The sequence below is a fragment of the Adiantum capillus-veneris genome, chromosome 30 (genome assembly GCF_014529385.1).
Source record: "Adiantum capillus-veneris isolate H3 chromosome 30, ASM1452938v2, whole genome shotgun sequence".
NCBI classification, from domain to species: Eukaryota; Viridiplantae; Streptophyta; class Polypodiopsida; order Polypodiales; family Pteridaceae; genus Adiantum; species Adiantum capillus-veneris.
The window spans coordinates 52,543,806-52,570,337 of record NC_140960.1 but is presented as its reverse complement, the minus strand read 5'-3'; the positions used below and the strand labels follow the sequence as shown (position 1 = coordinate 52,570,337).

General features: G+C 40.0%; 2 pseudogenes across 1 annotated transcript; both read left to right on the top strand.

Annotated features, from left to right (window-relative positions):
• The first annotated feature begins 8,305 nt into the window (after positions 1–8,305).
• On the top strand, positions 8,306–15,621 carry LOC147417955 (uncharacterized; annotated as a pseudogene). Its single transcript, XR_015187278.1, has 5 exons — positions 8,306–8,734; positions 9,099–9,630; positions 10,203–10,805; positions 10,993–11,256; positions 14,864–15,621. The product of XR_015187278.1 is annotated as an uncharacterized LOC147417955 (transcript).
• LOC147417956 (uncharacterized) lies at positions 11,714–12,411 on the top strand (annotated as a pseudogene).
• Positions 15,622–26,532: the final 10,911 nt, after the last annotated feature.

The following is a 26,532-nucleotide window of genomic DNA, read 5'->3' as shown; positions in this document are numbered from 1 at the left end:
ATAAATTGGACGGGGACAATTACCCAATGTGGGCTTGCATGATGCAACATGTTCTTGTGTCAAAGGATGCTGGATTACAATCCAAAGGCAAAGACAAAGAGGAAAGTAGTGATAGTGACTCAAAGAAGGATAACAAAGAGGTTGCTGGTGTGGTGGTGATGTTTGAACGAGAGAGAGAGAGAGAGAGAGAGAGAGAGAAATGAAATGATATATTAACGAGAGAGAGACATAGAGAGAAAAAAAAATGAAATGATATATTAACGTCTTCAAAAGGCCAAAGTGACCTATGAGACAAAAGAGTTTACAAATGGTGAATCTGATACAATGTCCATGTAAAAGACTGAAAACTGAAAAACTAAAATTGAAACCTGCATTTTTCAAGCCCTCTCTCTCAAAGGGGGAAGGGGGATACTTGTCCAAATGCTACCATGGTTGCTTGATTTGATTTGCACTATGCATGTGATTGGCTAGGCTTGCAAGGGTCCAATCCAATGCAATGATGAGCTACAAGGAGGGGTCAACCAAAGCAAGTTGGGGGTGTGCTTTTGGGGGGTATACTCTCTCTCACACACACACTCACATGCTCTCATTCTCACTTTGTGAAAGTGCAAGAACTACATCTCCTTCTCCAAACTTGAGAAGTTGAGAGCCTACACCAACACTCTTGGCTATGAAGTGAAAATCCAACCAAGAGCCATGCTTCAATGCTTAAGCTTGCCATCTTCTTCATCATCATTACTATGCTATTAGGCTATGCTAAGCAACAAGATTGATGATAAGTGAGGAACTATTTCTTCTTCCTCTTTCTTACCCTCATCCCCTGCTAGCTCCCTCCACCTTCGAAGATGTTAAAGGTAGTTAGAGACAATTCGAAAGACAGATAGGGTGGTACTCTCATTGATCGAGCATCGGAGCTAGGGAGATAGAGAAGAGGAGCTTCACAACATCGACCGAGATTACAACAGAAGGTTCGAGCCATACTAGTTGACATTCATGGTGATTTCTTCACACCAGACATTGGACAAGTAGACGGGTAGCCACTAGTACAAAGCTCAGCTCATACCCACACTCGCAGAACTCTCATTGATCGAGCATCGGAGCTAGGGAGATAGAGACGCCCACCATTGAGGAGAGGAGCATCCCAACATCGACGGGAGACTACAACAGAGGATTTGAGCCATACTAGCTCGACATCCAAAGTGCATATGAGGATGGACTCATCACCCATTATACACCCTCTTGTATTGGGCACACATTGTATCAGTGATCACACAAACCATACACATTTCCAATCATTAGCACCTTTAGTTTCACTTTAGTATCCCTCTTTTTTCTAGCCAGGTTTATCATTTTGTAACGGTTTGGTCTCATACGCCATTTTGGCCTTTTTGAAGATGTTAATACATCATTTCATCTCTCTCTCTCTCTCTCTCTCTCTCTCTCTCTCTAGAGTTCAAAGTCTAGGGGTACCCCCACACGAGAGGGGGACTATCCGTTTTGCATTACCCCCTCCAACTTCACACTTAAAAAATTGCCCCCATCCCATTTTTACTATCACAATCACACATTAAAATAAAGAAGCATTAAATGGAAGGAGTGAAAGGAAATGGTTCTCAAAAGGCGTGCAAAGGAGGATGTGACTAGTTAAAAAAAACTTTTTATACAAGAAAGATGCAACACGATTTGAAACTAGAAATAAACAATCTTTTTGGCATGCCCAAAGGGCAAAGGCTATAGCGTTGCCTTCTCTTTTTGCTGACTAAAATATGAAAAAGGTTGAGTTGTATTTCTAAGTATTTTTTGATAGGTCAAAAATGTTGATTGGTTGAAATAAGATAGTGGGCACTCATTGAAATGAAGAGTGTGTAAATCTAATGATGGACATGTCTTGAGTTTTGAAATATGAAATTAGCGCTCATATATCAAGAAAAAGATTTTGGGTTGTCCAATGCCTTTGAAGTTTGAAAGCATGAAACTTTGACAACCTTACATGTTAAATGATAAAGCCTTAGAGCTCCACAAATCCCAAAAGTCACCTTTTCATTTTGAATTTTGAGAAGTTCTTTTAACTACCTTTTCATTTTGAGAATTTAGTTCACCCCTTGAAACTTGAGGTAATAGACTAAAGTTGTCATTTTTGTTAGTTAAAACTTTATGGAAGGAATTTATCTTTTAGAGCTTTAATTTTTAAAGATTTTTTATTTTTATTTTTAGAGATTTTAAAGCTAAATTTAGAACGTAAAGATATAGAACTTTTAAAGTAAGGTCTCCAATGATCCAATGAGGACCTAGAGTTTTGTTTGGCCTGCCCAAAGGGCAAAGGCTATAGAGTTGCCTTTTCTTTTTGCTGACTAAAATAGAAAAAAGGTTGAGTTGTATTTTTAAGCATTTTTTTATAGGTCAAAAATGTTGATTGGTTGAAATAAGATAGTGGGCACTCATTGAAACAAAGAGTGTGTAAATCTAATGATGGACATGTCTTGAGTTTTGAAATATGAAATGAACGCTCATATATCAGTATATCAAGGAAAAGATTTTGGGTTACCCAATGCCTTTGAAAGCATGAAAAGTTGACAACCTTACATGTTAAATGATAAAACCTTAGAAGCTCCACAAATCCCAAGAGTCACCTTTTCAGTTTGAAATTTGAGAAGTTCTTTTACTCACCTTTTCATTTTCAGAATTTCTTTCACCCGTTGAAACTTGAGATACTAGACTAAAGTTGTCATTTTTGTTAGTTAAAACTTTATGGAAGAAATTTATCCTTTAGTGTTTAATCTTTAAAGATTTTTTATTTTTATTTTTAAAGATTTTAAAGCTAAGTACAGAACTTAAAGATGTAGAACTTTTAAAGTAAGATCTCCGATCCAATGAGGACTTAGAGTGTTTTTTTTAAAAGGTAAAACTTTGAATTAACGAAAGTGAAAATGTTATATAGATCCACCCCGAGACGCTAGAGTTTCAAGACTCATAACTTTAACACTAGGTTGGTAATGGGACACTTTTATGTCCTCTTAAGTGACCATTTTCCTTGAATTATGTCAAGAGTTTCAAAATGGATTTTGAGGTGCTATCCATCTAAAAAGTTGTCTCATGAGCTGAAAAAAACTCGACATTTTTTTGGAATATCAATTCCATCTTTAACCTTGTCCTTGCACAACATTTCACAACCTAAACTGTGTGAAAAAACGGGTCCTGTTTTTGGCTTTTTTCAACTTTTTGCAATTATACCACTCTAGAATTCATGTTTGTGAGGTCTATAATGCTAGAGAACTATCTTTAGTAGTCCTCAACATGTCTTGATGCTTCTAGGGAGAAATAAATATTAAAGTTGTAAGTTATGACCAAACTACAAAAATTGTCAAATCCTGTTTTTTAGCCAATTTTAGCTCTTCTATGATTTTTTTGGTGGATTTCATGATATCCAAATGCATTTTTTATTTTCTATGTCGCATATTGTAACATAAAGCTAGTATTCCTTGAGTTTTGGGGCACCTAATACCCTATTTTTCATAGTATACAAGGATGGTTGGTTTTTTCAATTATAGAAGAAAACGAAACATTCTAGTATATCAAGTATAGCTTTTTCAATATTGTTAGTTTCTTGTGACAACTACATGCATTTTGTAGGTAGTAACCATATCTAGTCATAAGGATCAAATTTGGCTAGATATTGAATAGTTTCTATGGGATTCTACAACTCATAATGTTGAGCCCAGTTTTTTTCATGTTTGTTGTATTTAGCACTTCATCTTTGTCCCCAAGATTCCCCTTGGTAAGAGATGTAGTATTCTTTTGACATGCTCCATGACTCCTTATGAACGTAAAGTACAATAGGAAACTAAGAAAACATGCATATATTATTTGTATTGAGCGTGGCTATAGAAACTTTGATGATAGGTTTGCAGAATGGTAAAAATTCAACTTTTTTGTACCTATTTATTTTGGCAAAACAAAAAATAGTGAGTGAGAAGCAATCATATGTTCTGATCACCAACCCATTGAAGTTAACTAGGGAATTTATCTCAAGTCCTACAAAATTCCCTAATCTTATTTTTATGCAACAAAATGTAAAAAATAACTGTTTTGATGAAAATGCACTGGTCCATCAACTTTGGAGGCTTGGTGTGACCAAAAGATGAGAAACTTTATAAGTTTATGATTTTTTCCATGTGTAGTAGGCCTTGAACTATAACCTCATGAAAGGATTTTACAAAATGAGTGGATCTACTATGATTTTGGAGGTTTTTTTCAAAACCCTGAAAGGACACTTTTATGTCCTGTTAGGTTACCAACCTAGTGTTAAAGCTTTTAAAGTGGGATTTACAACTTAGGGATCTATAGTTTTAAATTTGTAAAAGGGGCTCTAGAGCTTAAAAATATAAAATTTTTAAAGTGGGGTGTAGAGCATAGGAATCTAAAGCTTAGAGTGTAGAGCTTAAAGGTGCTTTTCTAATTCAATTCTATGTGCTTATGTTTTTTTAAAAAAAAAGCTTAGAGATGTAGACATTTTAAAGTGGGATCTAACCTCATATCAATGTCTAAAACTAATACCTATTTTTTTTGTCAAGGGCTATTTTGCCTATCAAAACAAGTGTTTTAAAAAAACTTATGTCATTTGACATGCTAGAATCTCAAAATTGCATTTCATTTTTTCTTTTTATATCTTTAAGTTAACGTTATATATGGCAATTTATATAAGTTGATTGCATTACATAAAGCATATGAAAGGGGGCTTGAAAAATTGCATGTCAAAAAGAAATTTTTATCATGCCTGGTGATTTTATCACTTGTTTTTATTCGAAGGTAAAACTTTGAATTAAAGAAAGTGAAAATGTTACATGGATCCACAAGTAGGGAGAGGGTCATCCCGAGACGCTAGAGTTTTAGGACTTAGAACTTTTAAGCTTTTAAAGTGGGATTTACAACTTAGGGATTTACAATTTTAAATTTGTAAAAGGGACTCTGGAGCTAAAAAATGTAGAATTTTGAAAGTGAGGTGTAGAGCATAGGGATCTAAAGCTTAGTGTGTAGAGCTTAAGGGTGCTTTTTTTAATTCAATTCTCTGTGCTTAAGTTTGTTTAAATTTTAAGGCTTAGTGATGTAGAGATTTTAAAGTGGGATCTAGCCTCAGATGAAGGCCTAAAATTCACTCCTATTTTTTTTGTCAAGGGCTTAAAAATAAACTCATGTCATTTGACATGCTAGAATCTCAAAATTGCCTGTCATTTTTTGTGTTTATATCTTTAAGTTGACGTTATATATGGCAAATTATATAAGTTAATTGCATTACACAAATCATATGAAAGGAGGCTTGAAAAATTGCATGTCAAAAAGAATTTTTTATCATGCATGATTTTTTGTGTTTATATCTTTAAGTTGACGTTATATATCGCAAATTATATAAGTTAATTGCATTACACAAATCATATGAAAGGGGGCTTGAAAAAATTGCATGTCAAAAAGAAATTTTTATCATGCATGCAGGCTGGTGATTTTATCACTTGTTTTTATTCTTTCATTATGAGAAGAAATCTAATTGAAGAATCCCAAAGCACATAATTTCTTGTTACCCCCTCTTGTGAGGTTAACTAGACCTCTTTGGGCTTCAGTTGCTCTACCCCCCACCCAAATAACAAATCACCCCTCACCTCACGTGTGAATGTGAAGAGAGGGGGTAAAAAATCTTTAAATAACAAATTACCCCCCTTCGTGTGGGAGGCCTCTAGGTCATTAGGTACCCCCCACATAGGAGGGGGTAATTGGTAAGAGCAAGAAGTCTAACAACATGATGCTATGGTCACACGTTGAAGGGAAATGTTATTGTTATATGAAAGGGGGGGTAGAGCAACTGCACCTCAAAGAGGTGTAGTTGACTTTGAGGTGTAGTTGACTCACCGCATTTCTGTAAGAATTAAATATTCTCCTTGGGATCATGTAAAAGTGCATAGCAAAATGTGAACCTTGCCTAGTTTTTCCAATCTCCTTGGGATCATGTAAAAGTGCATAGCAAAATGTGAACCTTGCCTAGTTTTTCCAATCCCATGAAGCGGACCCTTTTCCCCATGTGGAGCTTTCATTTCTCTCCACCACTCTTTGGGAAAAATGTGTTTCAACTTAATATCGTGTCATTTTCAATTTAAAAAATGCCGATTGAGAGCAAGCACAAGAGGAGAAATTCCACCCCAAAATAGAGAAAAATAGTGTAAAATTATGAAAAAATAATATAAAATTTTTAAATTTCCTCTTGGAAAATTCAAGAAAAGGAACTTTGTATGTTTGGGAAAATGGTTTTCTCAAACAGTGCTCTCAACCCCCAAAGCATGGAAGAAAAGAAATAAGCTAATTTTTTATTTTTCAACTTTAAGCCTTGTCTTTTCTTTTTAATTTTAAATCTTTGACAAGAAGTTTTGGTCAGGCAACTTGCTAATTGCAAGGGGGTAAGTGAGGGTGATTGCTTTTCACACTTGAAGTGGGTACTTACATTCGTTTGAACAAGCTTGTTTCTTGGAACGTGAGAGAACTTTGTTTCTCTCTTTGTCTAATATCTCACGGATGCTTGTATTTTATAGTGGGTTTAAGTGTCTTTTAATCAAGTCTCACAGATATGGAAGAGGTTCTTTCAAGACAGTTCTTCTAGGTGTCATCAGGTATAGAGAAATCAGGTATAGAGAAACCTTGATCACAGCCATTGAAATGAATACTCTCTTTACATTTAGCTACTCCTAAAGCAATATATGTGCACAAGTTTTTTCGTGGAAATTTTGATCATATAATAGAGCAGGTTACGTAAATGTGGTAAGTGTGGATTTGCTTGCTAGTTGAAGGTTCACGTACTTAAATGCTGTCTTGCTTGATAGGTTTGAAGTTTCTGAAGATTGTAGTCACTTGAGAATGTGGTGGGCTTAAACCTTGTCTATTATGTCTATAATTTTCTTATGTTGTCAATTGCACTTGTAAGGAATTCTGATCATATCAATGGCGGCCGTAAAGTAGTAATGTGGTAAATTATTGATGAGTGTATAATTGTGCATTAAGCTAAAAGTGTCAGGACTGAAGAGATTGTAGAGAGGAGAAAATGGAGGATTGATAGCAAAACATGAATACCTAATGTTGTATCTTTTGAGGTAAGTAGTTCACCTCAAAAATTGTCTACACCAAAAAATAACTTTGAAATATTTCTTTCAATCCAGATAATCTCAAATTATCTTAAAGAACTCAAAATATCTAGGAATTGGTGTTGTACTTGATTGTTTTAAAACACAAGTCTTTGCAGATTTATGAGTTGGATTTAGTATGCAGGTCTAGTAAAGCATGGTTGAAGTGCGAAAGCATGGACTACCAATGAGGGTTTACTTTGCAAGGGATCATTTATCCCAAAATAAACTTTATCAACTTAAGAAGGAGGAGCAAGTAATCAACTCAATGTAATTGATTGCCTAGGATCTACTTTAGCTATGTCTGCTCATTATTGAATGATTCACAAGTGCTCTGATAAAAATCGTGCTTGGGGGTTGACAATCATGAAGAAAAGCGCAAATAATAATTGCTTGTTGGGTGGCAAATTGATTGTTTTTGCTGATGTAGTGAGGGCCAAAGAAATAAAATCTTGGAGAAAACGATATGTCATTAGCATTATTCTATTGATCTATTTATACAAATGATTAATCTCATGTGAGTATTCAAATAAATATAAGTGTCATTCCAAAATTGTTTTTTGACCCAATCATACAAATAATTGTATTCATGTAGGAATTGTTTTCTCATGTGTGAAATGTGCAATAAGAAAGTAGAGTGATGAGTCACTCATGTGAATTATAAAAACTCATTGTGAGGAAAAGTCATTCTTTACTCATGTGGGATAACTAAGCACTCTTTTTTGTACATGAAAATTTTCTTACTTAGATTCTCTCATGTTAATTTTTTTCCTTCAATATTTTATTGGTTTCATATGTGAGTGATGTGAAAAAGACTCCCTTGAAGGAAATAATTTCTCACTTACACGTAAACTTGACAGTCTCACTTTTACATTAGGGAAAACTATTTCGACTACTACGACATTATGTTTTCCTCATGGAAATTGGATTTTTGTATTCACCTCTCTATTCCATATGGAAAAAGATCTCCCTAATTTCTTCCCTACTTGAGAGAGGGAGATAATGTGAGAAACCATGGTGTTTTCTCTTCTGGACTAAAACTCCTTGTGCATGATATTATCAACGCAGGTTGCTGTGGCCTTAAGAGAGAAATATTATTAGCGCAGACATTGGTTTGGCGTTGAGGAGAAGATTAGAAGCCGAATCAGATGATTGCTCAAATTTTATATAGACATTTAGAGGAAGTTGTATTGCAGCAGTTGCCCGCCTGCAAGGGGTAGGCTAATTTAAATGCACTACGGGTGTAGCTGCCGCTCGTCTTCATAGTAATATCATTAATGGGCTCGCCGGGATATTCTGGCGCCCAACAAAACATGGTGAATGTGGGTTTGGCCGGCACTAGGCGCGTCTTTCCAGGGAGAATATCGGCATTTGCAAGCAGTGCGAACTTGACCAGGCTGTTGGATGTTGGCGCCTGCATCAACAACAGCGACCCCTTTGTCTCCTACGTCCCCCCCTTGGACGGCACTAGCCCTTTTGACACCCTCTGCCAGCAGGGCTATGCCATGAAGTTGGTGTTGTTCGACCTCCGACTTCTGGAACTCAAGGCCATCGACCCCTCTGGTGGCTCTTTCCAGGTTCAACATTGTCCACTATACATTCTATTGTCTCTGTGTGTGTGTGTGTGTGTGTGTGTGTGTAATCTAGATGCACTTAAACTAAGTATTCAAATGCATCCCTGGTATTCACAAGAAGATTTAGATTTTTTCTCATGTAGGTAAAAGGAGTTTTTTTTAGTGTTTTTCATACAATGCATAACATCATGAGGTTTTGTTCTAGAGGCACCGCATACCTAGCTAGGTATGATTGGGGGTAGGGGCCCACCGGCCCCGGTGTACGTAGCTAGGTATGTGGTGCCTCCCTCACAAAAGCTATGTCGAAGTAAGTCACAATGTGGGAATTATTGTGAGAATTTGTCCAAAACTTCTTGTGATATTGTAGGCCGAAATTCAAATGATCTTTCATTGGTATGATTACTTGGATCAAGGTTCAAGTGAAATGGATGTGGATGGCAAGTGCAAGTTTCGTTGTGATAACAACCCCCAATTAGAGTCATGTTGCGACAATGTGTGGGTGCCCCCCCTTCGTCTGCCAGGATGTGAATTGAATGCAATCCAATCATCTACTCCCGTGCCATCCATATACACATCCATGGGAGATTTTTTGTCACTCGACAAATGCATAGAAGCCGCTGACAAGAATGATCCTCAATGCTTCTGGAGAAGATTGTGGTATCTCAATGTGGATGCTACATGTGCAAGTGAGATGAACTTTCAATACTTTCCATTTGATGTTCAGAGTCTTACCAGCGATGTCCTCAACCCTTATTCCAGCAGGACATGGCTTCAACTTACAAAAGGCTTATTGAAACAAAAGGTTGGAGACGATGCAGAGCTCTCCCCAAGTAACTATGGTGCATGGTATTTCCAGAATCAGAAGGTTGGAAAAGGCAACGTTTTAGAGCTCTCCCCAAGTAAGTATTAGTGTTAATATGTGCCTCTTGTTTTTTCGAAAGGGAATCAATGTGCACAGTAAGGAGGACTTTGTGAGTAATCTAAAATGCCTACTAATTGGAACAAGATTTAAGGTTTGATCCTATGAGCATACAAACTACAAAGAAGTCGCAGGGCAGCAGGTTGGAATAATGTAATTCACAAGAGGTTTTGGATAAATTCTCACAATAATTCCCACGTTGCGACTTACCGAGCTTCTGTGAGGGAGGCACCGCAGACCTAGCTAGGTACGATTGGGAGCAGGGGACCACCGGCTTGGTGGGGGGGATTGGTGGTCCCCTGCCCCCAATTGTACCTAGCTAGGTATGTGGTGCCTCTTGAGCAGAAGCTCATGATGTTATTCATTGTATGAAAAACATTGGAAAAGACTCGTATGCGCAAAATTCTAAATCTTCTTGTGTAAATACTTATACATGATTGAAGTATGAATGGATCCCCCCCCCCCCACCCCCGCCCCCCCCTACCCACCCACACACACACACACACACACATGTTGGTGCTATATTTTTAATGTACGTTGCTATTCATGTAGTGAGCAAAATTTCGGGCTGGACTTTGAAGAAAATCACAGTATCAAGCACATGTGGCATGATCCAAGCATGGAAGGAAACATTCTTGACACAAGATAGCTACAAGACTTACAGGAAGCATATGTCAGCCAAAGGAAAGAAATACTTGATGCGTTTTCTAAAGAAAATCTAAAGTGTGTCTTTATAGAAGATAGTTTTGTTGATGAAAACAAAGAAATGACAAATCCATTGGACATGGACAGTTTTACGATTCGCTGGGATAAGTTGTACGCTGAGCGAGTGAAATATACTCTTGAGCATTACAATACATGCATCGAATAGAATGGCAAGGATTTTGCATGGAGCATGGAGCTTTCTCATGGCACATGCACGCATATAGTTATACACAAAGTGTTTAAAGATATGTAATATGGCAAGGATTTTGCATGGAGCATGGAGCTTTCTCATGGCACATGCACGCATATAGTTATACACAAAGTGTTTAAAGATACTATTACATATGTGTGTGTGTGCACGTGCGTGTGTGTGCATGCACGCACACCGCACACATATGATCGTGAGAGGGGAATTTTATTACACAGTATTGAACTCATGCACTACAACATGCCAAGGAAGGGTCGTAGACCCTAATTGCATATTCACTTATTTTCAGGCTCAAGCAGAGTTGCCTAGAAACTAGTTTCTAACTTATGAAACTTTTGAACCGTTTACATGCACACCCGCATGCATGCCTGCCCGCAAGTATGTATGTGTATGGATTTTCTTGTGAACAAAACTTTTTTTTTCTTGCAGGTACTATTTATTCAAGCTTGTGTTGCCCACATTGGCATGTGTGTTCTTGTCATTTACAGCAGTTCAGTTCCACCCTAAAGAATTAGCTGGGCGTCTTAGTTTGGTGGTGCCCACGATAATTGCTCTAACTGCCTTGCAAGCTTTTCCAGTGGAAACAGACATGCCTCCTGCAGCTTACACTGACATGGCTCCTTGCTCGTTTCTATTCGTGCTGTCATTTTATACTCAGTTGTTTGTTGGCCTCGAAAGCCTTTTCATTAAAAAGTAAGTCACGACTCACTTGCACTCATACTTTTGAATGCCTTACGCGACTACGTCCAAGTTCCACCTTCCATTTGTTAGTTGCATATGTAAGCATCTACATACTTGTGCATCCTAAGCAGTGTTCGGGAAAAATCATTTTTCCAAACGTACAAAATTCCCTTTCTTGAAAGAAATCTTAGAAAATCAGGTTTATTTTTAGGATTTTTACACTAATGTTCTCTATTTTAAAGTCGAATTTCTCCTTTTCCCCTTGCCTTCAGCCGGCATTTTTGAAATTGAAAACGGCATGATATTAAGCTGAGACACATTTTTCCCAAACACTGATCCTAAGCTTTCATAAGTGACTCAAGGGCTTACAAGTCTTAAGTTGGTTAATCAAAAGAGATACCTAGGATGCATGTCTATCAGAAATCTTCCACAATTAATTCTCACATATATACTTCTATACTACTTTATTATGGAGCTTAAATATTTCTCGCATGCTGAGCGTTGCCACGCGTCGAAGAACGGGGCACCTCTTGAAGCTTGGCCTGTCCGAAGAGAGAGAGAGAGAGAGAGAGAGAGAGAGAGAGAGAGAGAGTTGCTACTGTGAACACAGAGAGAATCCCCATTAAGCCTAACTGTGTCTCTATAAGCGTGACCCAAGACCTTTCCACTTCTCCATGTAAGTGTGCAATTTGTGGCTTCAAGTGTGTTGCAGACTCAGAATTGAAGAAGCATGTGAGTCTCTTACATAAGCGCATGTTAAGAGACATGGGCTTCAAGATTCATGACATTGGTGGTTATGGTCTTCACATGGAGCTTCTCAGGGTTGGTTTTTGGGTGCGCATGGTTGATCCAAGAATCCGAGCCCCAAGCAGCTACAGATCGAGCCCTCAAGCGCCAGATGAAGCACTCCATGAATAATATTATACACTGCATATGCCTGTTCTCTGACGATTCCGATTTCACAGACATTTTAAAGATGGCCCGTTTCAAAGAGATCTTTATTGTTGTAGAGCTGGGGATTCTGCCTCACTTCATCAATACGCAGATATTTGGTTTTCTTGGACTGAAGCTGCACATGGCAAAGATGTCAGGAACACAAAACATGGAGCGAGGGTTGTGGGGATGGGTGGAGGTTATCTACTCTATGGATGATACTATAACATTAGCCATGTCATTGTGGGGAGAAGGGTGTGGGAGCTCGATATTCAAATAAGTGGATACTCAACGTGGATGCCAAAAAGATAGGTTTTCTCTTGGCCACCGCAGCAACGTGCGGGTCATATACTTTTTCTTTATGCAGCTTTGAAAAAAGGCAAGCATGGGGGAGAGAGAGAGAGAGAGAGAGAGAGAGAGAGAGAGAGAGAGAGAGAGAGAGATAGATTCCACATCAGACTCTTGAGCATTCAGAAACTCAGTACGAAGCTAAGTTTTATCAAAGAAACTAAAATTTTCAAAGCCGATAGACCGTCCTTTGTTCGTCGTCCGTGGAGTAGACTACAAAAATGGGATGCAGCTTGTGATCATGTAGCTTGCCTGATGAAAATTTTGTGGATTTGCTCAATGTTCAGCTATAAACATGACCTACAACGACCTAGGACAATACAGGCTGACCTCGTATCGTGTTCCACATGCCAGCTTCACACACAAGCCACCTTCGTCATTGTGTGTGTGTGTGTGTGTGTGTGAGTGTGTGTGTGTGTGTGTGTGTGTGAGAGAGAGAGAGAGAGAGAGAGAGAGAGAGAGAGAGAGAGAGAGAAGCCTCTTCAAACATCAGTTATTGCGTGAGAGAGGTGTGAGCCTGGTGTGTGTGTGTGTGTGTGTGTGTGTGAGAGAGAGAGAGAGAGAGAGAGAGAGAGAGAGAGATAAGATGAGATGAAATGCTATATTAAACATCTTTAAAAGGCCAAAGTGACCCATGAGACCAAAGTGATACAATAATGGTGGATCTAATAGAGCGTCTAGGCCATTGTGTGTGTGTGTGTGTGTGTGTGTGAGAGAGAGAGAGAGAGAGAGAGAGAGAGATCCCACACTAAGCTCTCGAGCCTTCGGAAACTCAGTATATATGAAGCTAAGTTCCATCAAAGAAACTCAGTATGAAGCTAAGTTCCATCAAAGAAACTAAAACTTTCAAGGCTGACAGACCCCTCCTTTGTTCGTCGTCCGTGGATTAGACTACAGAAATGGGATGCTATTGTATGTGCAACACATTTGCAACATGAATGTTGAAAAGCAATGAAATAAACGAATCCATGTTTTTTTGCCGCAGCAACGCGCGGGTCATATACTAGTACTTACTTACTTACTTACTTAGTGGCAGCTTCCTAATTATATTACTACATTTCGCCCATCCTCACCTTCAAGCAAGGTTGAAACACACCTCTCTCATCCTCTAAAAGAAAGATGAGCGTGCGCGCGCAGGAATCGAACACCTGTGGATTGAGACAACATTGATTTCACAGCTTGCGTAACCAACCTAGCTTCCAGTTGGTGTTGTCGTCAAGCACAAACCACGTATTAAGTAGAAAGCAAAGCCTGCGGCAACAACAACCCTGCCATGTCGTGACTCGTCCCCTCCCTTCTTCATCTACGTTGATGCTTCACGTCATGCCTGCGCAATGCATCACGCTAAGTCACGACCTCCCTTCTTCATTTGTTGTCCCTTTCCTCACTTCATTGACGCATGGCATCCGCGAAGATTCTTCCCCATTTTTGGATTTTTCCCAGCTGGGTACCCCCTACTGCCTTGCTTAATATGAAATTCCCTCAAATGAATGCCGCCAGATATTCGCACCCCTCCTGCATGTATCTCCTCCCCCGCCCTCTGCTCACACCTCTCTCGCCCTCCCCCAGCTCTACACCTCGCAAACCTCGCGTGCACAAGTGCTGCTCACGGGTGCACAAAGCAACACCCGCCTCAGCCACCCTTGCTTTACTACCGTCACTTGGTCTTACACAGGGACCTTCCACATCACCCTGATCTCCTCTCCGCAATCTCTCTGCCTGCCGTGCACCCCCTCCTAGTCTCCCTTCCATCGCCCCACATGCCAGCTCGCCCTGCGACCAGGCTTGCACCCCCCTCGCCCCCTTTTCTATCGTCCTCTACTGTTGGTGTACATGCCACTTTACATGCAGCCCCTAACATCCTCCTCTGCACATGAGACCCTCCTCCTATCCCCTTCACTAGTATCATACGTGCAAGAGAGGGAGATGGAGAGAGACTGCTCCGCCCAAGTTGTCCAACCTCCGGCCACCACCTGCTGTGATTTCACTATAGAGTAGTAGACTCCACCCCACCTCCTCACGCATCAGCTCCACTCGTACAACAGGCCAGTGGCATGCGACACAAGACACACACACACATTTTAGTGTAGGGTTATTTAAAAATCCCTGTGGAGGCAGATTCGCAGCAGACAGTGTTATTTTCTGAAGGTTCATCCCTGCATAAAACATATAGAAAGGGTTCATCCCTGCATAGAACATATAGAAAGGGTTCAATTTAAAATTTAAGATACAAAGGTACAATTTCATTTCACAAATTAGATTCCCTTTGATTATGCAAGCATGTGCATACTATGTTTACTTCGTTCTTAAAGTTTCCTTCTTTGTCCATTGCATGTAGGATGTGGGTTGCTCGCTCTAGTTTTTCTAGATTAAAGAGTAGTGGAGAGGAAGGCGTTTTACCATCAACAACAAATGCTGCCACTGACTTTAGTGGTTCTCCTACAATAATTAATACAGTGGAAGGTGGAGAATCAAGAGCGCAAGTTGGTAATTCTAGTCCTAATCACAATATTGCAGGAGAGGAAGATGCAGACTTTCGTGGTTCTCCTGCTATAATTAATACAAAGCAAGGTGGACAATCAAGAGAGGAAGTTGGTAATTCTAGACCTAATCCAGGTATTGGAGAGGAAGATGCGCTAATAACTTGATACTAGGTTAATAACTGCGCTTTTTATTGCATACCTGTTAACGTCTACGTGGTTTATATCGATCCCTTTGTGTATGCCTGGTCGCCTAAATCTTGAGACCGAAGATGTCTCGGTTACTATTTGGCCCGATACCTCATCATAGGAGCCATTTATTCTTCTAATGAGTCTGCTCAAGACAACATCACGTGCTAAGCTTGTAATCATTATTAGTTGGTGTGTGTGTGTGTGTGTGTGTGTGAGAGAGAGAGAGAGAGAGAGAGAGATCCATAGTGATCCATAGTGATCCATAGTGATGCTTTCCTGAAGATAACAAACAACAATGCTTCTCGTTTCTCCACCTCAGATGAGAATATCAGGAGATCTTTCAACCTTTTAAACCTTCAAAAACTAGAGAAGATATGGTTTCCATGTACTATTAGTGCACTAGCCAACCCTTGTGTACAGTGCTAGTTGTTTATAGAACAGATTCACAAATGCACATGGAATTGCCCCCCCCCCCCCCCCCCAAAACCCCCCCAAAAAAAAACCCCCAAAACCAACACACACACACACACACACACATTCTTATTGCACATGCACACATATAGTTATACACAAAGCGTTTAAAGATACTATTACATGTGTGTGTGTGCGCGCGCGTGCGTGTGTGTGCATGCATGCACACCACACACATATGACTGTGAGTGCGAATTTTATTACACAGTATTGAACTCATGCACTACAACATGCCAAGGAAGGATCGTAGACCCTAATCGCATATTCACTTATTTTCAGGCTCAAGCAGAGTTGCCTAGAAACTAGTTTCTTTGACGTAAGAAACTTATGAAACTTTTGAACCATTTTGGAATTTCTCTTCGACATTCCAAGGGTGAATGCTCTCGAGTCTCTACTGGTCTCAAACTCCAAGTGACTCAAGCTTGCACATGTGCTAGCTCTGTCTGAAACAAAAACACACACACACACACACACACACACACACACACAAGAAGATTTATAATTTTTCTCATTTAGGAAAAAGGAGTCTTTTGCAATGTTTTTCATACAATGCACGACATCATGAGCTTCTGCTCAAGAGGCACCGCATACCTAGCTAGGTATGCAATGCCTCCCTCATCGAAGCTCATGATGTTGAGGTAAGTAAGTCGCAATGTGGGAATTATTCTGAGAATTTGTCCAAAACTTCTTGTGACACACATGCACATGCACACGCATACGCACGCGCACATGCACACCCACATGCATGCATGCCAGCTCGCCCTGCGACCAGGCTCACCCCCCTCGCCCCCTTTTCTATTGTCCTCTACTGTTGGCGTACATGCCACTTTACATGCAGCCCCTAACATCCTCCTCTGCACATGAGACCCTACTCCTATCCCCTTCACTAGTATCATACGTGCAAGAGAGGGAGATGGAGAGAGACTGCTCCGCCCAAGTTGTCCAACCTCCGGCCACCACGTGCTGTGATTTCACTATAGAGTAGTAGACTCCACCCCACCTCCTCACGCATCAGCTCCACTCGTACAACAGGCACATGAGACCCTACTCCCATCCCCTTCACTAGTATCATACGCGCAAGAGAGATGGAGAGAGACTGCCCCGCCCCGGTTGTCCAACCTTTGCCCACCACGTGCTGTGATTTCACTATAGAGTAGTAGACTCCACCCCACCTCCTCACGCATCAGCTCCACTCGTACGAAAAACCCTTGCACCCTATTCTTTTGAATGAGACTTCACCAAAAACCCTATTCTTTAAACGAGACTTCGCCAAGGAAACTACCCAATTCTGAGTAAAAGATTTTGAGAGCAATAAGGATAATCTATTCTATATTCAAACAGGCGAGACATTCTAATAGGGACAAATTTACGTGGTAGCTCATGCTATGTCCGGCCATCCTAGACTTGGAATGTATGCACCCTTTGCAATAGCTCCCTCTTTTGAAAATCTAAGGCCTGTTGGTCTCTCTTGAATGCCATGGGGAGAGTGTTTTGGCTTGACCCAAGTGCTCCCCCCTTCTCTCTCTCTCTCTCTCTCTCTCTCTCTCTCTCACACACACACACACACACATATCTCCACTCCATATATCATGGCAACTTGGCTGCCATTGTTATCATGTATGTTGGCGACCTTATCTTCATGGGTTCTTGGATAGACATGATCCGTTCCATCATGCAGTCTTTGGAGAAGACATTTGAGATGATGCAGCTTGGGTTGCTTTATTTCTTCCTAAGTTTTGAGATATAGTAGACCCCACACGACATCTAGTCGAGCATATTTGTCTCTAGGGAGGTCACATAAGTTGTGTATGAAGGATTCTGATCTAGTCAATTCCTTAACCATGAGGGGTGGGGACACTTAGCTCAGCTCGGATAATCTCATGTGGCACTGAGGCCTCAGCCCAACCATTCAAGAAATCATAGAGACCAAATGCCTCTCCATTAACCTCCAACCATCCGTGCTGCCAGATCTCCCATGGTGGTTTACTGAGGGTCCCCATACTTCAACTCCATAAAGAAAATCTAAAACCATTAGGGTGTCAAAAAGCCAGCGCTTTGTCCACAATTTCGGAAATTGAACGCACCAACACATCCTCTCCAATCCTCCCAAGGTGCATAAGCTCTTGTCAGTCTAGTTTGTGCTACTCTTCCCAATGAAAAGATCGATCCTCTGAAGACTAACCTAAGAGAGGTGTATGCATCTTTGTATTCCATAGTCTCGTGGTCATATGTAAATGTGGGTGTTGACCTCGTAACCCACTCTGATGTGGTGTTGAACACCATAAACTTGGTTTCCCAAGGTTGATCAACAATCCACTATCATGAGGAAATGTGTGCAAAGCCTCTAAATGATGTTGCATCCCCTCTGAAGATCCAAAAATCAACACAATATCATCAACATATAGAAACAGTGGAATCCATGTCCCTACTAACTGAGGACCTCAGTCTCCCTCGCTCTACGTAGTCAGAAAACTCATCCACATACATCCCAAAAAGAGTCGGAGATAGGGGGCATCCTTGCTTCACCCCCTCACAACATAGAATGTCGTCTTTTCCTATACGTTACAACAAAGTAGAATATAGCAGCACCTGCGATGAGTGTGGCTACTATACCTGCCAGTCTGGATACATAGAAAGGATAGTAAGCTCACCCAGCAATGGCACTATGCTTCCCATCAGCTTGTTGTTTGCAACGTCCAACATGGGTAGGTTGTGGCAATGTCCAATGGCTTCATGGATCCTTCCAGTCAGCTGGTTGGAGTTCAAATGCAACTCAAAAAGTGACGGAAGTTGACCAAGTGACAAAGTATGGTGCCTCTTAGATGGTTGTGGCTGAGGTTGAGCTTTAACAAAGACTTGCAGTTGCCCATTGTTTTTGGTATGTTGCATGTGAATCAGTTGCTTTGCAAGAGCAAAACCTATAGATCCGTCATGGCAACACCTAGTTGCAACACATCCAATGACTCATCAAGGATGTTATACTCAATCTCAATTGAAGTTAAGCCTTTCAGCCTGCCTAACCCAGTGGGTAATGACCCAAAAGGTTGTTGATGGCTAGGCTGAGGTCTTGAAGGAAAGTCATTGAGCCAATTCTACTTGGTATGGTGCCACAACAATTGTTACTAGGAAGATGGAACAATCACAAGGTCATGCATATCCCAATCTGCAAAGGGATGGTTCAACTGAGATGATTGTCGACTTACCAAAACCTTGCAAGTAGATGTTGGAGGCCTCAAACTTCAAAGGCCTGACAAATTATCTAAATTAGGTGTGAAGAAAATTACTAGTGCCTTAAGCAAAATCGTGAGTAGCAGCTTGCACGTCTATATTTGTAGAGGTAGAGGTGAACCATACATGCCTTCTTATAGCCATGAAGAGAAGCTTCATGTGGCCAACGTTGGGGCTCTAAGGGGTGATAGCCATGTGGGGTGACCAAAAACATAGGTGGAGATGGGATCTCTGTGATAAAAGCACCCGATGTGCCTTCACTTTCCTGTCTATGGCTGATTGCTAGCTGATCAGTATCGTGGAATTAGAAGAACCTGATGCGGGTAGTGGATATGGTTGGTCGCTGGCTGATCATCATCTTGGAAGAAGAACCACATACATGCCAAATAGTGTAGGGGATAACGGACAACCCCCTACTTTCACCGCTTTCACCTTTCAAAATCCGAACCAGCTTCTTGCACTAAAAAGCTTCCAACACACAAATGCTGCGAAGGGAAACAAGCCCATTTATTGTAAGGTGCAATGGAAGACTTTAGGGTTCTTAGACTCAGGACTTGTGCTCTTCACAGACTCAAGGTTCCTTTTACTTCTTTAGTACTTGGAAGAATGTAGAGAGATAAGAGAGAAGTGCAATAGATATGTGCAAGGAGGTTCTGTGAGGAGAGGAGAGAGAGAGAGAGAGAGAGAGAGAGAGAGACGACACCTCATGTGTTCCGAAATCTCCCCTCCAAAGGCCCCCCTCGTGATTATTTGACACCACTTGTGTTAGCTGGGATCAATGGATGCTATTAATTAGGGGCGGCGGTGGGATTGGTTTTGTGCCATCCGATGGCGAATCAATCCCCAAGTGATCGTCATGTGATCACAATCAAAGTGAACTCCAAGGAAAATCATTGTGAACATCAAGTCATTGTCAAGTGATCCCCATGTGATTCCCAATTGAGATGTGATCACCCTGTGAACCTACCTATTCCAAAGTGATCACCGTGTGACCCCAACCATTCTAAAGTGATCTCCAAGTGATCATCGTGTGACCCCAACCATTCCAAAGTGATCTCCAAGTGAAAATCGTATGATCCCCACCCCATCACTTTTGGCATATCATACTATGTTCTCACCCTCTTTTCAAGTGGCGTGTGATAGCTTAATGGGAGAGCCAAAGTCTCTAGTTTGGGAGGTGGTGGGTTCAAATCGTGGGGGTAGACCGGCCAGAATCTTTTTATTCTTGGGAATAAATGGATGGTCCACATCTTTCAGAGATCCTGGACCGCCGATCCCACCCGACAAGGTGGTGTCAAATAGTCCTGTGGAAAGGCCCCCCACTCCATTTCTGGAGTGGTATTTACTTTTAGATTGCACAATTGATACAACTTAGTGAAGACTAATTGAATGCTATGATAGATGTTGAAGCCTCTGTTGATGCTCACTAAGGCTACTGTTGTTATAATTGCTACCAGCAAACATTGGAAAGTTGCTAGCTTTGATGGTCTACCCTAGGACAAGTCGATCAAGGAAACACTACCTGACTATGGGTATTGGAGGTAGAGATGATGATATCGGGGTTGAAATGCAAGGCATCTCTCCAAATTGGCACTTTTCACGTTATGAAAACCTGTCCATACCTGCTTTGAATCACTGATTTGTTGATTCATTACTTGTACAAGAGGCTCTTGTGTTGCCAATTGCACATAAACTCTTATGAGAGAGATAGAACCCTTGGTAGAGGAGGAGGCTACGGATGGAGCAATGGATGTGTACAATGAGGCAAAATGTTTCCAGTGCATTTCTCCCTTTCAGTAAACTTGAAGTTGAGATTAGCTTGTACACAACTAGAGAAAGAAAAATGATTTTGAGGGGAATCAAACCCTGACACTAGCCATATGAGGCTATCACCACGAGACTCCCCACCACCCACACTTGTTAGTAAGATTTCAAAAGAATAAAAATCATGACTTCATATGTAAGATCCCCAAAAAAAACACCCCTAAAATTTAGAAAATATTTTCCTAAAAATATAGAGTGGATTGTAACAAGTGCGTTATGAGTTTCTCTTTGATAGCTCCTTGACTAATGACTGGAAACGGAGAAATTTAATGAGAAATGCATAACATGAGTGGGAAGCATCCCAAACACATTTACAGCTTAGTAAATAGGTTAATAAAGCCCATAATCTACCTAATTAGCAAGTGATCTTTGTGGCAAGAGGGGGAGTGTGGCCAACAAGGAGAGGGACTTCTTCTGCTAAAAATGGCCAGCTTGCGAATCAAGATATTAAAAAAAAAAAAAAATAAATAATATCTTGATTTGCAAGCTGGCCATGAGTCCGCATTATTTCCCGTGTGTGTGTGTGTGTGTGTGTGTGTAGCGGGATTTCTGCCCACACACAAGCTACAAGAGTTGGTCTCTCTCTCTTTTCTCCGTCTCAATCTCCACACACACACACACACACACTAATTAGTTGCATAATTAAGAAGTAATTAGAGAGAAATTAAGTACTTAAGAATCTCCTTCTCTTCCATCTTCACCTTCGCGGCAAGAAAGCAGCAATTGAAGCTTCCATTAGAGCTTGGAGAAGATGGCTACTATGTGGTGATAGCTCATCATCTCTCTCACAAATTAGAGAGTCAATTACAAGCTAATCAGCAAGGTATGGATAATTTTTGAAGCTTTCCATTAAAGCTTGCAAGAGGGATTCTTCCTAAATTTCAAAAAGAACCTATTACATACTCAAATTGTCACAATTAGGGTTCTAGGAAGACTATAATCATTATAATTAAGTCAATCAACTATGAATTAAAGGTAAAATTAATCAATTAGGGGGGGGGGGGGGTAGCTAATTAATGAAAATTATATAAAAAGACTCTTCTTCATATGCATAAATTAGGACATAACTTGCAATAGAGTAGGAATTTGCTCAATTGCATTTAGGTAATTGTAGTCCTCTACTAGAGCATCATTTCTTATGTGTATTGTTAAGCTTAATTCTAAGTGTAATTAGCAATTTTTGATCAATTAGTATTGCTGAATGTTTTGATTAAAAATTCATTAATCCCATTTTTGTGCTCTTTTCAAAAGGAAATTATTATGAATAAAGTGATAAGGTAGGATGAAAGCCTACTAAATAGGCTGCAAGGCAAGGGTACTAAGTCATATAAAAACCATATTTAAGTATGATTAATTATGCGATGAAAAGAGGGAAAATTATAAAAATTCTGCACATTATCAACAAGTGTTGGGAATTGGTTCAATTAGCATCTAGTTATACTTCTTAGTGAGGTATGAGTCCAAGGTGATGTTCTAAATCTTAGAGTGCACTCAATTACCAAATTTAAGTGCTTCAGTTAAAGTATTTGATCTTCCCAAGAGTGGGAGGGCTATCACACTGATTTATATTTTCAGATGCATAGTTATGTTTCCCTTGAGAAGAAGAGGTAGCATGGTAAGTAAGAGAAATTGATGTGGTATGATTAATTATGATAAGGTCACTTTATAGTTGGTTGTTTTCCTCTAAAAGAGAGGAGGTATGATGTTTTTTTTTGGGTGAAAGGTTAGGGTATCAATTTGTTAGAATTGAGTGGCTGGCTAAGCTTAGATACTAACCTTTGTGTTGCAGGATGAAAGGTGAATTGAAATTGTGTTATGAAAGTTGTGATTTGTGATGATTATCTACTAAGATTAAGGATATGGTTGACTATCTAATCAATGGTAAAGTAGGAGTCTTCCTAAATAAGACTATGACTTAATCAACCATCCATGTCTTTGGAAAAGAAATTCTTGAAGAATGTTTTATGTGTAGTTGCTTATGTGAAGTGACTGTGAACTTTGTTGCAACCTCCCTGGGAGGTCGTCAAGATGATAATTGATAGCTATAGTGTGAGCACGCTACCTTGTATGGGCAAGGGGAGACTTGTGTCCCCGCGGGCCGTATTTGCACATTGTATCCGAAGCTTCTTTGAAGAGGTATGTGTGTGGCTGCCTAAACTCAGTGGTAGGCCTTGATACCCTGCCACCACTAGGTATCTGGGATCCTTTCAAAGTTCGGGCCCTTGGACTGAGGCAAAGCGGCCTAACTATGGCTCTTGTTTCTTAAGGCCTGGTATAGGTGCTCTGGCTCGCTCATAAGAAGAGGGATTCCAACCATGAATAACTCAGCACCTAGTGGGAAATTAGTATTTACTAACATTACTAGCTCGTTTCTCACTGAGGAGATTAGACATTCGTCTCGTGATGCGAGTGGGCATTCTGATGCATATATGGCTAGTGGAAGTCGTGCAAAATGAAGGCAACGTGGTCGTAGTTGCGGTCATTATTAGGATTGCAAGAATAGTCACAGCAAGAGCCATGTAAGAGACATGGATAATGTTGAATGATATATCACTACCATAAAAAGGGACACTTCAAGAAGGATTGTGGTGCACTGAAGAGTGACAAGGGAAAATACAAAGTGAAGTCTGACACGCCTAAGAGCAATGTGAAGATAGAAGAACTAAATGTTGTTGATTATCTAGTTATTGAGATTGTTCTTGATACATTGAAGCCATCACATGTATTGATCCTCACATTAGACATGAGTCCTAATGCATTGTTAGCTCTTGACAGTGTTATGTCTAGAATTGGATAGTGGACTCAAATGTAGTTTGATGATTCTTATCTGTTGAATATATGCGGTATTGGAGGCATAAAATTTATATGCGTAATGGGCAGTGAGTTTATGCTGCAAAGCGTTAGACATGTGCCCAAATTGACCAAGATTTTGATGTCTTTAGAGCAATTAGACGATTTGGGCGACACTACTATGTTCACTCATGGTTCTTGGTCCTTGGATGATCAAGAAAGGAAACTTGGTCATGCTAAAAGACTATAAGTTTGAATCCTTGTATTCACTATATGTCTCTTCAATGAAAGAGAACTCTATTGGTGTAGTCAAGCTTCCATCTACAAAGTTGTGGCATAGTCGGTTGGGCCATATGAGTCAAAAAGGAATGAAAGTACAACAACATTTTGGTTATATCCCTATGTAAGATTAATCTAACTTTTCTTTATCTGAGCACTGAATTTATGGAAAATAGACTATGTTGACCTTAGGGCCACTAGATAAAAGAGTTAGGAAGTTGTGTAAATCTTCTTCATAGAAACTTATGCGGGCCTATGTCTATTAAGGCTCTAGGGGGGCATTGTACTTCCTAACATTCATAGATGACTCTACTAGAAAGGTGTGGGTTTATCTCTTGAAGCACAAAAGCAAAGTCTTCAGTGTCTTCTAGAAGATGTGGACATGCAAGTAGCCTAATTACGATAGATTATGTGTGTTTGGGTCTGAGGCATTCTCACATGTGGTAAAAGAGCTTAGACAGAAACCGGACCCCAAATCATACAAGTGCATCTTCATTGGATATGGTGTCAATGGAGAGATGGGTTATCATCTCTGGCTCCCGAAATCTAAAAAGGTTATACGCAACTCAACAATTCAACATAAAACTAGAGAATTTGAGAATCTTCTAAGTCCCAATATTGGATTGAGGATTTTTTGTCGATTGTCTTAAATTTTTGTAAATCTTTTTAGGTTAAAGACTCCAAACAAATCTATCTATATAACGAAAATCGTCTAATACCTAGAAAAATTCTCATAAAGGAGTAGGCTTTTTAAAAACTAATGGATATTTCTCAATGTAATGGAATTCACATGATCATACTTTAGGTCACAAAATTAAAGATATTCACATGGTCATATATTATATTAAGAGGGATAGTAAAATAATGAAATGACTTGTACATTATGTAAATGGGATCATGCATCCACATGATCCAAGACGTTTAACTACTATTTATGGAGTTCAAAGCGGGTGCAAAGTGCAACAAGATATGCACATAAGGGCATACATTATTCATGGACTCCATTGTGGAGTTTTGGACTCCAGAGTGGATGCAAAGTGCAACAAGATGTGCCCTTAGGGGAATACATTGTTCATGCTATTGTGGATATAAAGGCAACAAGTTATGGCCATGGGGCCAAATATCAATTCTAAGAAAATCAATTTTTTCTGTTATGCTCCCACATTTTTTCATCACTCAGTGCATATCAACATGTAAGAATATCATAACAAGAGGCTAGCCTGCTCTCGGAACTCTTTTTTTTTGACATTTTTATGGGCGACGATAGTATCGTCATAGTACGACACATTTACAAAGGTAAAAATCAAGGCCCCTAGTAGGCATTGGAAACATCAACGCCAACTTATGGACACCGGTAATATCGGCATACGCAAGGACAAAAACATGTCAACATTAACCTAGGATGTCATAATTTTGGCAGTGTCGATAATACCAGTGCCCGTGAAAAGTACAAAAACATGTCATCAGAATCTAAGGGTGTCATAGTACCTGGAGCTAAATCTTGCAACGCCAATACTATCAGTGTATGCCCTAAGGCTATCGAAACTAGCGGCGCACGAGATTTGTTCCCAAAGATTCTTGCCATCATGAGTGGGATGGGGTTACCCTCTCATGATGTCTACCATTCCCTTTACATCCATGTTGAGTTGACTTGTATCATAATAGAAATACGTATTTATACAAATTTATATACGTATAGTAATAAAATATGTATTCTTAGCTCTCTATATAAAAAAAGCTTCATCTCCTATTTTCCAAATTCAAGTATTTACAAACATGATGGAATTCGGTAACGTCTCTCTTGCCATGACGGCTCTTGTCATATTTACAATCATAGGCATACTGACGATCGCGTGTTGTGCCATCCGTTTTTGGTTGGCGTCCCGTCCGGAGGCTGCTGCTCTTGTGGAAGTGGCACCACCCTCACTCCCTCTTCCACGTGAAACCCCTCGTCTCTGCCCCCGCATCTAGTGCGGGCGCCATCTCTCTCCTCCTCTCCCTCTCTCTCCCTACAAATGCTCCCTCTAATTTGGAGATACTAATCTACCCTGTGTATGGCTAGCGCATGCCACCATAGTTGCGCATTTTTGTAACTTTCCAATGTAATGTGAAGGTTTTTTGGTCTTTATTCTTTGCTGTCTTCTTTGTAAGGTGCATAGTTTGGAGGGGTGCATGGACATCACTCTAGGTGCCCACCCCTCCAAACTATACAAGCTCTATCATTGCCAATAGTTTCGGCGCTTAATCTCGAGAAATGTGTCGATAATATCGGAACTCCATTATTTGCATTGTTAATGCTGCTATTATCAACGAATGTACTTTATACAAGGTTGCCGATAATATCGACATACACTTTTTAAAAAGCGCCAGTAGTACCAGCAATGATTAGTTTTTTTTTTTGGGGTGAATGCAAAATTATGAATATAGTCCTACCCTTGACCTTAAAACTATTTTTTTAGATTTTTGAATTACCAAATGTAACGTTTTGCTACTAGTTAAAAGAAAATAAAAAATCATGTGCAAAATCTTAGAGGGGTTTTCATAGAGGTTGGAAGTAAAAAAGGTAACGTAATTGAGTTTTTTGCGTAATTACGTGTGAAGTTGCCGTGAGTAGAGGTAGTAGAAGTTGAGTGAACTATGCTTTGATATTAAGCGATGGTAATCTAACTAGCATGAGTAGAAGTGAAATGAGGTAGAGGGCAAGAAGCATAGTAGAAGACATCCGGATTACTGAGTGTTCTAG